The sequence below is a fragment of the Triturus cristatus genome, chromosome 6, assembly GCF_964204655.1.
Source record: "Triturus cristatus chromosome 6, aTriCri1.1, whole genome shotgun sequence".
Lineage (NCBI taxonomy): Eukaryota > Metazoa > Chordata > Amphibia > Caudata > Salamandridae > Triturus > Triturus cristatus.
In genome coordinates, this window is record NC_140589.1 from 725,894,860 (window position 1) to 725,910,646 (window position 15,787).

The 15,787-nt window shown below is 45.0% G+C and overlaps 1 protein-coding gene across 1 annotated transcript in view; it reads right to left on the reverse strand.

Annotated features, from left to right (window-relative positions):
• Window positions 1-7,799, reverse strand: part of PRDM1 (PR/SET domain 1) — a 346,876-nt gene extending 339,077 nt beyond the window's left edge. Inside the window, exons 1-2 of the mRNA XM_085611245.1 lie at window positions 7,783-7,799; window positions 3,935-3,996 (exon numbers count right to left, since the gene is read on the reverse strand). The gene's annotated coding sequence lies outside the window, so the exon portion shown is untranslated. The remainder of the gene's footprint in view (window positions 1-3,934; window positions 3,997-7,782) is intronic.
• Between the last annotated feature and the right edge of the window lie 7,988 nt (window positions 7,800-15,787).

Consider the following 15,787-nt stretch of genomic DNA (forward strand, 5'->3'; position numbering starts at 1 on the left):
GTGACCCCCACTCCAACACAGAACACCTCAACTTCCAGATTCAAACCAGCCCCAGGACCATGCTATGCAGCACCCTCATCTACAGACCGCCAGGACCTCGCACCCAGTCAGCAACCACCATCGCCGAGTTCACCGCACCTCACGCAATCACCTCCACGGACTACATTCTACTCGGGGACCTGAACTTCCACCTCGACAACCGCAACGACCTCGACTCCATCACTCTCCTCGACAACTATGACAACCTCGGACTGAAGCAGATGTTCAACATGCCCACACACAGAGCTGGACACACCCTCGACCCAATCTTCGTGGGAGGAACAAACATCTGCTTCAGCCACACCACCCAGCCCCTCTGGACGGACCACCACTGCGTCCACTACACCTTCAACACCACCACCGCACCCAAGCCTCCCTGCAACCACCACAAAGGAGCTGGTGCAAAGTTACAGAGGACCTCCTCATCACTACCCACCTCCAAGACCCCCCCAGCGTCACAACTGACACCAACTTCGCAGCCACAGAACTTCACCGCTGGATCTCCCGCTGCGCCGACACTCGCACCACTCCGCCACCCCGCCAAACAAAGCCCTCTGAAGGCCACCTGGTTCACCACAGAACTACATGAAGCCAGACGCACTTGCAGACACCTAGAGAAAACCTGGCAAAACCTGAAAACCACGGAAACCCCAAACAACCACAGGAGCGCCCTGAAGGAATACCACCAGCGCATAAAAGACACCAAATGGACCTTCATAAGAGACAAAGTCCAAACCAACGCGACCAACACCAAGGAACTGTTCAACGTCATACAGCAGTTCACAAAACCCCCCAGCGAAGCTACGGACGTCACACCTTCCCAGGAACTCTGCGACAAGCTCAGCTCATTCTTCCATTTGAAGATCAAGGCCCTCTACGACAATTTCAGAAATAGGACGCCGGACACCACCTCCCCCCTACTGCCGCCGATAAGCCAACCATCATGACCTGGAATACCACTTCCGGCGAACACATCACCGCTACCATGAAGAAAACCCACTCAGGAGCCCCAACGGAACCCTGCCCACCGCACATATTCCACAGGGCCGCCATCACACCCGAACTAGGTCTGACCATCAACGCCTCCTTCATGTCCGGCATCTTCCCAGATGACTGGAAATGGGCGGAAGTTAAACCCCTCCTCAAGAAGCCCACGGCCGACCCAACTGACCTGAAAAACTACCGGCCCATCTCTCTCCTCCCTTTTGCAGCCAAAGTCACCGAGAGACTCGTGAACATCCAGCTGACCACCTTCATCGAAGAGAACTCCATCCTAGACGCCTCCCAGTCTGGATTCCGCAGCAACGAAAAGCACAGAGACCGCCCTCCTCGCCACCACTGATGACATCCACATGCTACTCAACCAGGGTCACATCGCATACCTCATCCTTCTAGACCTCTCCGCAGCCTTCGACACTGTGTCTTACCTCACTCTCGCAGCCAGACTTCCTGACGCGGGGATACAAGGAGCCACCCTCGACTGGATCCGATCCTTCCTCTCCGGCAGAACCCAGAGGATCAGACGCCCTCGCTTCATCTCCAAACCCACCGATATCGATATCGACTGCGGAGTACCCCAAGGATCATCACTCAGCCCCACGCTTTTCAACATCTACATGGCCCCCCTCGCAATCGTGAGACACCATGGGCTCAGCATTGTATCCTACACCGACGACACCCAGCTCATCCTCTCACTCAGGAAGAATCCCGAAGATACCAGACTCTGCTTCCAGGAAGGAATGAAGAACGTGGCAGTCTGGATGAAAGACAGCTGTTTGAAGCTCAACTCAGAAAAGATCGAAATCCTCATCCTCGGACCCTGCACCTCCGCCTGGGACAACACCTGGTGGCCCCCCGCCCTCGGGAATCCACCCATTCCTACAGACCATGCACGAAACCTTGGCATCATCCTCGACTCCTCCCTCTCCATGAACCGCCAGATCAACGCTGTCGCTTCCACCAGCTTCAACTGCCTGCAAATCCACCGCAAGTCCTTCAAATGGATCCCCCCGACTGCAGAAAGACCGTCATCCACGCGCTCATACCAGCAGACTGGGCTACGGCAACGCCCTATACGGAGGAATCAACAGAGCTCTACTACACAGACTCCAGACCATCAAGAACACCGCTGCCAGACTCGTCCTCGGGACTCCGTGTCACAAACACATGACCCAACACTTGCGAGACCTCCACTGGCTCCCCGTAGAGAAGAGGGTCACTTTCAAACTCCTCACCCACGCCTACAAATACCTCAACAACTTCGGATCCAAATACCTAAACAAGAGAGTATCCTTTCACGTACCCAAAAGGAGCCTCCGCTCCACCGACCTCGCCCTGGCAGAGGTCCCCCACATCCGCAGAAACAGAACAGGCGGGAGAGCCTTCTCCTACATCGCAGCCAAGACTTGGAATGAGCTCCCCGTGAACATCAGACGCTCCCCAACCCTGCACACTCTCAGTAAGGACCTCAAGACATGGCTCTTCGACTAATCTGGAGTTGCTCCCCCCCAGCGCCTTGAGACCCTCACGGGTAAGTAGTGCGCTTTATAAACTCTTGATTGATTGATTTCTTGGCCAATTCCAAATTTTCCCTTGCATGATTCCATAGTCTCTCTAACTTGATAAAACTCTCATTTACTTTGTTCATCTTGTTTTCCATCCTAGGGATACATGATTCAGTCCTTCAGCTGCCTTCAGCAGGTGTTCCCAAACATCTGAATCACATGAGGGATCTTGGTTAGTCGGTTTTGCCTTTGGTTTGGAACACCTGACAGACAAAAATGTAGGTTCATCCACTTTTTCCGTTTTCAGGCTTTTTCCTGACGTTACAAGCTCAGTGAAGAGGGCCCCCTTATTCAATTCCATTGCATGTCATCCTGGGCTTTTCATGAACTCCACTTAACTTCACTGTAAAGATCAAGCTGGCTAAATGTACCACTGATCTCCATTATGGCTGCCAGGCCTACCAAACCAGCCCTTAGTCTGGCCAGGTCTTTCCACTTTCCCAAGACTGGCACCATGATCTTCTGTCAAGTAACTCTAGATCCTGGCTTTTCTCAACCTTCCCTTCGGTGACTGCAAAGCAGGACCCACAGCTCGCCAGTCTCAAAGGCAAGATCAGCCATTTAAGGGCAAACCTCGAAGAGCTGGGATACGGAGTAAGCATCACCAGCCACAGTAGTATCTGTTACTCTAGGACATATCCTTTAGGTGCTGGGCTTTCACCTGTATGGGCCAACATTGTGCTCCTTCTCAGTCCACTGCTTTGCTGTCCTATGCAACAACTAGACCCTGCCCTGTTCATCACTATCATCTTGTTATTCAGAGAAGGGGGAGGCCTCATTTAAAATCTTCAGTTTCATGTGACCATCCTTGGTGGAGGGGTAGTCTGCTCAATCCATGCAACGAACATTTATGTTTCTCCTTGACAGGACGGGCAGAGAAGATGAAAAGGGTGAAGAACTAGCACTTGAGAGCCCTGTTCAATTTCACCCTTCACCAGTAGACCTGTATTGTAATCCTTCATTGTCCAAGTGATCCAATTTGATCCTGACCAATTACCTCCTCTCCCTATGTCTTAAATGCAAGACCTAGAAGCAGGCAACCACAGTGGTTAGTGCTAAATAAAAACTGGAGGTTTAGGGCCATATTAGAGGTGGGCAGATGTGAGCCAGTTGCCAGAAATTGTTTACTATCCTGTTTGCTGTATTAAAAGTGAATTGATGCCAACAGTAATCTTAATAGGGGGGGGGGCAGGATATTGATTTCCACTGCTAAACTCCACACAAGGGCCTTAGCTTTTTTATAATAAAAATAAGAAAGGGAGCATAAAGATGCAATACAAACGGTCCCATTTGTCACCTTGTGGTCCATATTATGCTAATAAGGTACTTACCGGCGACAATGAAGGCCTCCACGCTCTTCAGTTCAGCATATATCATGCACAATTTTCATGCTCTGCCGACAAAAAAATAGAGACACCATGAAGATAAACTGAAAACAGTAAATGGAAAAACCAAATAACGTCAATCATAGCGTTTTATGAAAATCTCACAGGACTTTACAGAAACGTGAAAGAGCAAGAAACTGCAAATGTAACCTATAACTCGGGGCTTTAAATGGGCCAGTACAGTCCGGTACTGAGTATCAGCACTTTTTTACATTTTAGAGTGAGAGTACCAGCATTTCTCAAGAGAAATATAATACTTTTAATTGGAAAGTATCAGCACTTCGCAGAAACATGCAGATACTCTGGTACAGAGTACCAGCACTTCTATTTTTCCATTTCAAGCACTTCTATGACTGGTGCATTTTCATGAGCCAGGGACAAAGGCGTCCCTGCGGTGTAGGAAAAATGAGAAATAGTATCAAAAGGAAAAAGTCTTTCCTTTTTCAGGAAACCCCTCACTCACCAACGGTCTGGCTATTAGTTGAACCAGGTGACGGATGCTCCTTAGAGTGCGCAGCCCTCCCGGTTTCAGCTCTTGGACCTGATGAAAACCTAGTACTACCACATATAGGTTGAAACATGTTGACCAACGGCCTTTTCACTTAAAACACTGATACTTTCTGGTCAATTTAACCAGAAAGTGTAAGTATAAGTATAAGTATCTCACCTGTTTTTAACCTTATCTTGTTGCTCCAAATAAAGATTTAGGGAGTACAACAAAGATATTTTTTTTAAATTCACTCGCATACACTATCTTTCACAAAACAAAATAAGCAGCTCCGCTGTAGTCCAAGCGTTGAAGCACACCCAAGTGGCATTCGCCTACTTGGGTGGACCCCGATGATGAAGCATGTCACCAACTAGGTGGGTGAGTGAGGGGTTTCCTAAAAAAGGAAAGACTTTTCCCTTTTGATACTATTTCTCATTTTTCCTACACCACAGGGACCCCTTCGTCCCTGGATCACTCTCTCTCTTTGTTTAGATATAATTGCCTAGGGGACCGGGAGTGTGAAGATCCCTAATTACCCTCACTCTCTCTTTTGTTTAGCATTTTCATGAGCATCACATATAGAGGCAAGATGCATTCCCCTTCAGAAATGATCAGGAAGGTCATGGAAAACAAAATATGACAGAAAACATACAATATTGTCTCGAGACACATAGTAGGGGCTCTGCGTAGATCGCCCTAAAGAACTTGCAGAATCTGTTCTTACTTTCATTTTCGCAATCTGCACGGAGGTGCCTGAGTGAGTTTACAAGGCGGTGAGCAGCCCTTTCTACTTCCTGCTAGCACGCGCCTTTGATGTCTGACCTCCCATTAGCTTTCCGGGAGCACCAGGTCCGCGCAGTGATCACACAACGGCAACAGGCCGCCCTTCAGAGCCATCTCTGTTGTGTCATGTACAGTTGTTTCATGTTGGCCGTGATTTACAATCTTAATTAATACTCAGAAGAAGAGACGCGTGCTCTTACTGTCTGTTGCCTGCACCCCTCGCGCCAGACGCTGTGCAAGCCAGGCCTTGGGCACGTTGCCTATGGTTTTCTTTTATAGCTGACCTCATAAATCAACTGCCACGCCATTTGTACCAATAGCACCTATTAAGGTCTCCTCTTCCTGCTTCTATTCCACAGGACATCTAGCAATTTAGCGGATGCGGATTAATCGGAGACTGAACAGACACACTGGGTCTAGTAAATCAGTGTAATGAGAGCTGAATCGTTGGGGAATGCTGCTCTGCAGAAACCCCAGGGTTTGGAAAGGGACTTCAAGCATCAGGCAAATGTTTTTGCTGAGTTATGTGTAATTATATTTTGGTATTTTTGCTTGTAAGCCACCCTCTGATATTAACCCAGGGCAACCAGTAACTTAAAAGTGAGTGTGTGTGGTCTGACCTACTTGAGGTAAGCGGCTACCGCACCCATTCAAGGTGGACGGAAACATCAATGGTTTCCTTCATCCTACCCTACAGCGAAAATTCAGATGTGGGTACATACGGGAATTAGCGTTCAAACAGGGATTGCGATGTTAGTGGCCACATGGGTTTTTGCCTGAAAGAGTATCGTAAAGTAAAATATTGAGCAAATCATACAGGCCAAAAAAGGGGTTGTGCACTTTGAAAAAGTTGAAAATTCACTGCATTACCATAATACTCCCACAGTCCAATGTGCGGAATTTGGAATGATGCCGAGGTACTGCACCTGGTAAAGATGGCACCCCATAGTTTCAGCATTTAACGAGTGCTTGCTAACACAGAAAATAATGGGCAACTTTTGCTGACGCCTTTAGATTATTCACACCTAAGAAAAATAACTAAATTCTGAATTGTTGCAGAAATAACCTATATTTTACAAGAAATCTTACAAAGTTACTATCCTCCTATCCCCCAAGTGATACCTCAATTGTACAACTTTCTTTCTATGCCTGTCTCAAACACATGTACCCAGGTTCGGGTGTGAAGTGATACATGATTACAAATTTAAAATTATAGGTTAAAGTGTTACATGAAAATAATTACACATTACAAAAAAATGTTATATTTTAGGGTATTAAACTATAGTAATGGCAGATGAAGTAAATATATGTCAAGGTTAGGATTAGGTTATTAAAATAACAATTACAAATTAAATATTACTGAAGATTAGGTTTAGGTTATTCAATTAAATGAATTTAACATTATCAAAACATGCGTAAATCTTAGGTTATAGAACGCCAATAATTAAAAGAAAATAAATACACATACTGGTAGGATTAGGTTTTTAATTACATCTAACTGCGAATTAATTAAATATAGTTAAATGTCAGAGATGGGTATTGCATAGTAAAGTCAAATATTTAAATTAAACATAAAAACAGAGTTGCAAATACAATTAAGAAAATAATTAGTAAAAATTAATTAATTTTTTTACAGTTGATGTATGGATAAGGGTAGGGTAAATGTAGTGGGTGTACAGGTAGTTGTAAAATACATGCAACAGCAGTTATCGGCCAAACCAGAATTACAAAATAAACAGCAAGCTGGCCGGGCCTGGGTTTTCAGACAGATACTTCACCTACTCAAAGCAGGAAATATTCCACTATGAAATATTAGGAATTGGGTAAAACGTGAGCAATCAGTTCAAAAACATTGATTCCCTCATGTTAGTTCTCAAAAAGGGCATAATGAGGACTGATTCTGATCCCTCATAAGGTGGGGTACCGGGTCTCATAGTGGTAGTAGATTTAGCTATTGCGATTTAGGTATAGGTCGATGTAGTGAATAGAATACGTTTTCCTTTTTTTCAAACATCTTATGAACCTCTAAAAAACTGGAACAAAACTGTATGAAATGTACTTCACTACCATATTGGCACATGATCATTAGCAGTAGTATTAGGCTTAGGTGTTAACTGAGTGATGTTGAAGTCTCTTTTAGGTTTATGTACTCAACAGGTATAAATTGAAGTGACAATTGCTCCCAGGGAACAAAGTGCTGTAGGATTTTTGATGGAAACATTTCATCACCTAACATGGCAGTAGAGAATTATTTTGGACACGATTTCTAGGTTTCTGTATTTGTGTTTTTAGAATCATAAAGCATTTGGTTGAAAAGCTATGCTTCACATTATGTATATAACTGTTGTGTTTTAGAGAACTGCATGGTGGTTATTTTCCCATTTAAAGTTAAAATATTTGTGCACTATTAATACTCAGTATAATTTACACAATCTTGTCACGGTGGCATGTAAACCAAAACTCAAATCACATTTTGTGAGTTTCACATCATCTGTACAACCACTGACATGTATACACCTACCCACTTGGATCTTCCGCAAGAGTATAAAAGCCAGCCTGCAAAGGAAAGAAAAGAACAATAAGACTGGGAGGTGTCAAATCTCTGTTACTGGAAACTGACGAAGGATAAAGGAAGCAGAAGGATATCTAGGCTTCAATATCATCTTAACAAATCCCAAAGTTAGCGCTACTATTATATTTTCAAATTTTACATTCACAAATTAGGTATGCTTGTACATTTATGGATATTTGTGGAAAATAATAGGAACATACAATTAGTCCTTTTTCTGAAAGATTATTTATGATACAGGTATGACAGCACAAACCTTCCAATATATGTTGAGCATTGTGTCGCTTAAACAAAATCAGTGTACCATGCTTACGCCAGTCTACATTCTGATATGATGCACAGCAAACGATGCAATCTTTTGTGGAGGTAGAACATGTGAGGCATTATGCCTCTTCTTGTTCATGCCCCACTGTCAATAAAGCACTATATAAACATGTGACAAACATAAAATCACATAACAAAAATTACGTAATTCCCAATACCAATGCCATTATTCTTTCCTAGTGGCACAATACACTAGTACACAAAAACAGTATATGTTCTCCACAAAACACTCCACTGCTCCCTTGAGCTAGAATTGTGCTATATTCAATTCCTAAAAATATATGGTATAAGTCTGCAATGGGTCCTATTCCCCTTGTATCAGGTCTGTGTTGGGCAGGATTCCTGGTGGTGACATTCCTCCTTTAGATTTCTTCCCTCATTTGTTTATCAATGGTTCACAATGCAACCCAAAACTGTTACTTTTCCATTCCTTGTTTCCAGTTGTTTCCCTTTCACGATTTGTATACTCATCCTGGGTTTGAAGTATATCACATACATCAGTATATCACATACAGGCAAACAAATACACCTATTTTGTTGTTACGCTGTTTAAGTCTCATGTACCTTTTCTTTGAAACTCGTCAGTCACAAATGTAATTATTTGTCATTTGTTAAAAGCAGTACTCACTTGAAAATGTATAATATTTTTAAAGAGTCCAGTGGTCTAATACGTCCATGGCAGAAAGATGTGCGAAATCTCCAGGCAAAAATATCCCACCTCTTTGAGCCATGGCCAATAAAAGAGTATCATTGAGTTGGGTAACTTGTTGTCTGCAGCAATCACAAACCAATCCCAAGATAGAGTTGCTCTTACAAACTTTGCTTCTTCTGCACCAATATCCCTTGATATACTGATCTCAACATTGGACCTCTTCAGAGGTCAGAAGAGTCAGCACCTTGATGTTAGGACTTTTCAGAGTCCCCGCTATATCAGTAATAAAAACTCTCAATCCCTGCTACTACAAGCTTTGCCTGGGCAGCACTCTCCAAATAGGCTTTTCAGTTAATAATTCTTTAGAAAAAGAGACCAAGAAATAGCTCGTCTAGGTGATCATTCACCCGTCATTCTGGTGCTAAACTTATTGATTTTTCTTTGTTTAAATCAATGTAATTTAGCAATCAATATAGACCTCAATTGGATTCTTCGTGGGTAATCAACTACAAAAAGAGAGGTGCAACAAGCAACTAAATCCAGAAATAGTTAATAGTATATGGAATATGTTATGAAGAAATCAGTGATGTGATAAATCAATTAAAAAAAAAGAAAAGATAACAAAGAAATGATTGTGTGCAAAAAGAAAAAGAAAAGAGTGCCCGAAAGCTACCACCGACGACACTGTTCATACCTGATAAAGACAGTTAATTGAGAAGAAAAATGCAGGAGGAGCCGCAGCAACTAATACACCCACTTCAGATACAGGCTGTAACTAAGGCGAGCAAAAGTTAACTACATCTCACTGATGACTTGAGTCTAAGTGCGAACAAGTGACGACAATGATGGTAAACGAAACACAGAAGCGCAAAAGTAATTAGGCACTAGGAGCACACCAGAATGTCCGTGCTTACAAGCACCAGATTCATGTCAATTTTAGATGTCAATGCAACAGATCTACTTGAGGCCACTTTTATTGTACACCATGTCACCAAGAACATGTTGGAGCAAGCTTTCTCATCATGACTTAAACGTGCAAAAACTTCAAAATGTTGACACCTAAAATGAGCACTGAGAAGATGTTATGTTATGTTAATTGCTTTTTTAGAGCGCACAGTTACCCAAGGGTGTCCTGGCGCTGGCTACTGTCTTTCTGATTACAGGGTGTGTATTGACCTATGTGGCGAATAGCCAAGTTTTCAGCCCTTTCCTGAAAGTAAGCAGCTCCGTGGCGTTCCTGAGATGGAACGGAAACTCATTCCATGCCCGAACGGCGCATGTGACAAAGCTTCTGCTGCCACAGCTAGCTTTTTTTGCTGGAGGTATAACCACCCTTTTTGCTTCGGCGGAGCAAAGAGGTCTACTGGGGATGTACCATTGGAAACGCCATTTCAGGTAGTCTGGGCCAATTCAGTGAATGGCCTTGAAGTCCTTACACAGTGATTTGAAATGAACCCGTTGTTTCACTGGGAGCCAATATAGTCATTTTATGTCTTTTTTGACAGAAACAAATTTTGGTGTCCCAGTCAGCAGTCTGGCTGCTGCAATTTGCACTAGTTGAAGCTTGTTTAGGTGTTTCTTTTGGATATTAAGGTAAAGGCTATTGCAGTAGTCCACACGTGATAGGATCAGAGCTGATATCACTATCCTTTGACAGTCCTCTGGTAAGAATGATTTAATTTTTCTTATCATTCTCAGGAGATGGAAATTAGCTGAGGTTACCGCGTTTAACTGGTCTCCAAAGGTGAGGTTATTGTCAACTATGACACCCAAGTTTTTTTCTTTCCTGGTTAGCTCTAGGAGAGTCCCTAGGTCGTCCGGCCACCGGTCTGAGGTCCAAAAGATGGCACTATTACCAAAGATGAGGACCTCTGTTTTGCTGGAAATTAACTTCAAACAGTTGGTCATCATCCATGACTTGATTGCTTTCATGCAATCATGGAACCTTTCCCCTTTCTCAGCCTCCTGTCTGGGGCGCAATGACACCACTATTTGTGCGTCGTCAGTGTATGATGTCAGCTGAAATCCAAAGGATCTAATCACCGCCGCCAAAGGAGCCACGTAAACATTAAAAAGGGTAGTACTAAGGGAGGAGCCTTGTGGTACTCCGCAAGGTAGGGAGAAAGGTTTGGAGCGGGCTTTTTCTAGGTCCACTGTTTGAATTCTATCTGTTAGGAAAGATTTCAAAAGGTTCCAAGCATTCCCTCGAACTCCACATGTTGACAAACGGTCCATCAGAACATCATGGTGGATCGTGTCAAAGGCCGCTGAGAGATCTAGCATAATTAGAGCAGCCTTGCCTCCTTGGTCCAATGCTTCTCTTAGTTCTCCTGTAGCTTTTACTAGGTCCGACTCAGTACTGTGTCCTGCCCTGAATCCGTATTGAGTGGGGTCTAGTATATTCAGCCGCGGTCGGTAGTAGGAGTAACTGCAGGGCGGTGACGTGGGGAGGGGGAGGGGCAGGGTGGGGGGTAGTAAACTATGGATTACGGAGGTTTACAGGTAAGTTAACATATAAATTAATAAAACGAATTTCGTTGCGTGCACTGCATCCCCAAATGCGATGCAGTGCACGCAACAAAATTCGTTTTATTAATTTATTTGTTAACTTACCTGTAGACCTCCGTAATCCATAGTTTACTACCCCCCACCCTGCCCCTCCCTCTCCCCACGTCACCGCCCTGCAGTTACTCCTACTACCGACCGCGGCTGAGTATATTATTAGCTTGGAGGAATGTGTTAAGTTGGGTGTTCATAGTTCTTTCTACCAGTTTTGCTGGTAGGGGTAAGCGAGAAATTGGTCAGTAAATATTTGGATCCTTGGGGTCAAAATTGGGTTTTTTTAGCAGCGGAAGAATGGACGCTGTTTTGCAACTCTTAGGAAACTGGCCGGATTCAAACATAGTGTTGAATATGGGGGTCAATACTGTACCTATGATATCAGGAGCAAGTTTGATCACTGAAGCTGGGCAGGGGTCATAGGGCAATCCTGATGTAATGCAGGCAAGGAGATTCATCGCGTCAGGCTTCTCCAATGCCAACATTTTAGGACAGGGACGTGGGAGATTTAAAATTTTTAAAAAATCAAAAAAATCAAAAAAAATCGGGAAAATGAAAATTCCCTATTGACTTCAATAGTAGAAAATGCAATTTCAGGCAGGAGACTGCTAAAATAAAGCCATTTTTGGCTTGAAAAATCGGCAATCTCCCGCCTGAATGGGGTCTAATCTGTATAACTGCCAGTCCTCCCCTCTCCTAAGAGTGCATAGCATATGAACCCTGGAGGTGTAGCCTTGGCCAGATCCGACCCTGCCACCCTATCTGACCAAGTCTCAGTAATAAATGCAATCTTTACATTATGTTCCTTGATGAGGAGCGCACACTCCGTGCTATGTTTAACCAGAGACCTGGCGTTAAGCAAGAGACAGGGCAGGGGTCAACCACTGCTCTCTTTTGAGTTGTCCCTTCCTTGGCTTTGCACTTCAGTCACTTTTTCTGAGCTCAGCATAGTCCTATCTCCTTTGATACACTCCTGTTTCAATTGCTAAACATTTCACCCTTTTTAATTTGAGTTTTTGGATGATTTAAAAAACTTAGGAGAAAATGTAGATGGGGTGGAAAAGGGATACCTGGCAAAAATGGAGCCTGACCTGTCTGCCCTCGTCTCAGTTTACCACCTCATTTTGGGTCAGGGAAATGCTTGCTCCACTATTATTAAAACCCTAATGCCAATGAGAATGGTATAGAGGTTGAGCACTGAAAAAATGAACGAGAGTACCTCTCAAACTAAGGGGATTGGGTTATTTAAACTAACTCATAAAGGCTCACCTTGATACTGACCAACCTTATAACTAATATTATTCAGCACTCACATTCATACCTCATTACCACAATATAGTCAGAAACACAGTACCACACAGAATTTAAAAAAAAAAAAAATATATATATATATATATATCACAGCTACACAGGTCCCAATGTATGAGAAGCACTCGGGCATTAACTGCTCATTTCAAAGCTTTATTAGGTATGCACAGGCACAGCACATCAATACCATTTAGCAGTTCTCTTGCCAGCAATGCCTGACGCGTTTCAGAGTGTCTTGCACTCCTTCCTCAGAGGCTTTGGCAATAGGAGAGCGTGCTGGACTCCACCCCCTTCAATATAATTGCTCAGATGCAAGCCCTCAATGGAATGCCCAGCTGCTATCTCGGGGAGCATTATGGGCATTGTAGTGTCCACATTTCACCACTGATGGTTTGCGCGATGTTCTGCTGGAATACTTAAAGCCCACAGATGGGCCTCGATGTGCCGATATGCGCTCAATCCTTTGTTGCTGCTCCACGATTTCGGTCTGTTACATATCAAGCCGCGTGGCCCCCTTTCTCTGGGGCGGTGCTTCTCCGCAGCAGGGTTGCCGCGTATATATCACAGCTACACAGGTCCCAACGTATGAGAAGCACTCGGGCATTAACTGCTCATTTCAAAGCTTTATTAGGTATGCACAGGCACAGCACATTAATACCTTTTAGCAGTTCTCTTGCCAGCAATGCCTGACGCGTTTCAGTGTCTTGTACTCCTTTCTCAGTGGCTTTGGCAATAAGAGAGCGCGCTGGACTCCACCCCCTTAAATATAATTGCTCAGATGCAAGCCCTTGATGGAACGCTCCGCCGCGATCTCGCGGAGCATTATGGGCATTGTAGTGTCCACATTTCACCACTGAATGTTTGCGCGATGTTCTGCTGGAAAACTTAAAGCCCACAGATGGGCCTCGACGAGCCGATATGCGCGCAACCCTTTGTTGCTGCCCCACGATATCGGTCTGTTGCATATCAAGACGCGTGGCCCCCTTTCTGTGGGGTGGTGCTTCTCCGCGGTAGGGTTGCTGCGTATATATCACAGCTACACAGGTCCCAACGTATGAGAAGCACTCGGGCAATAACTGCTCATTTCAAACCTTTATTAGGTATGCACAGGCACAGCACATCAATACCATTTAGCAGTTCTCTTGCCAGAAATGCCTGACGCGTTTCAGTGTCTTGTACTCCTTCCTCAGAGGCTTTGGTAATAAGAGAGCGCGCTGGACTCCACCCCCTTAAATATAGGGGGCCACGCGGCTTGATACGCCCCATCCCCAGCCAAGAGCGCACCAGGAGGAGCGTTTGCAGAGTAGTAGAGAAAGAGGGCGGGGTCTCGGGAAGTTGCCGGCTTCTGATTTAAAAAAATAATAAATTAGGGAGGGGGGCTGTGTGGCCCCTTTTCCCTCCCCTTTACCCTTTTGTGCCCCAGCGACCCCACCCCCCGGGGCTGTGCCTTTATTACTTTTTTTATTTTGGGAAAGGGGGCCTTGCCGCTCCCCTCTCCAGGTTGATTTTGGCCCTAGGGACCCATCCCCCGGGGCCTGAGCCATTTTTTTTATTGGAATAAAACTGGAGGGGCCTCGCGTGGACCCCCTTCCCCTGCAGCCCTAGGGACCGCCATCTCTCCGGGCTTTAATTACTAAAAATGCGGGGGCAGGTGCCCCCTCCCGCAGCCCCGGAGACCACCACCTCCCCAGGGCACATTGGAAGATGGGAGGGGGCCCGCGCAGCCCCCTCCCTCCTGGAGCCCTAAATGGCCCTTGGGACCGCCCCGAGGACCAGCTTCAGCAATGTTCAAGTGTGCCCACCCCCGGGACATTGCAGTTTGCTATGGCTTGCTTCCGCCAATCCATAGCAAACACTGCTCCGCTTCTAGTAAATGAGAGCAGAAAATGCTCTTGCTTACTAGAAGCGGATCACAATTGTTTTTAAACACACTGGGAGCTATATGTTAGAAGCTCCCTATGTGTAAAAGTAATGACAGCTCCCGCAGGAGGCGAGGAGCCAGCAGGCTCCGCAGGGGCCTTCATACTCTCCCTGCTGTCCTCAACGTCTAAAAAGTGAGTGCCCTGGGTCGGACCAGGGCACCCATACCACAGGCCGGGCCCCAGAGACCCCCTCCCTTGTTTTATAAATTAAAAATAAATAAATGGCAGGCCCCGGGGGATGGGGTCCCTAGGGCCAAAATTAGCCCAAGGAAGGGGGCCCACAAGACCCCTCTTCCGTTAATAAAAAAATATATATTTAACAAAAAGCCAGGCATTTGCGGTTGCAAAACAATCTTACATTCCCCTGAGACTCGCTATTAGGAAGGAACGCCCTCGGCACTCCCCTTCCTAACAGCAATTTGCAAAATGTATTTTGCGAGTCAGCAATAGGTTACATCTATATAGTATTGCCATTACCTAAACTACAGGTAATAATGATCATTAGTAGTAGGATTGTATTGCTTTTACATGATCACCCACTGATGCAATGAAGCCAAGGGCTTCTCTAGATGCCACTTCCAAATGTAGAAACTCTGCAGTGTTGTGGAGATTCCTGTGGATTAACTGGGCCTCCGCAGCAAAACTGCCTTTGCAGAGCATTTGTCATAATTGGGAATGGGCCTTGAGCCTACCAGTCTGCCAAGCGGCTTCTTACCCACACATTAACCACCAGTGGCCGCACCATTGTGCTGACTCAGTGCAGACCCGAGCACCTGTTTTTATGCGCCTGCATGGTCTAAAGGCATTAATTTAACGGTCTAACCCGACATTTCTATTAGTACATGATTTTAGCAAGCAGAGAACAGTCACACCGAGCAAGGTTTGATGCTCTGTTTTTGAGCTGTCCTGTTTAATTCGTGTCTTTCTGTTTCTGAGCTTCGCGGTCCAAAATAATGCACGAAGTCGGAGAAATATCGGGTTAAATTAAAACACTTTATTTACACAGTGGAGGCTCTACAAAGCTAACGCAACTCTCCACGATACTGCCGCAGAGACTAGCAATGCATATTTTTGCAGGAGTAGTTTATTTTAGGTGGATACATAAAAACTGCATTCCTCATCCACATGGGCACGTTTGTTGAAATGTGTCTCCTCCTGCCTCCCGCAGACCGGCTCTTTGAAGAGGGGCTGG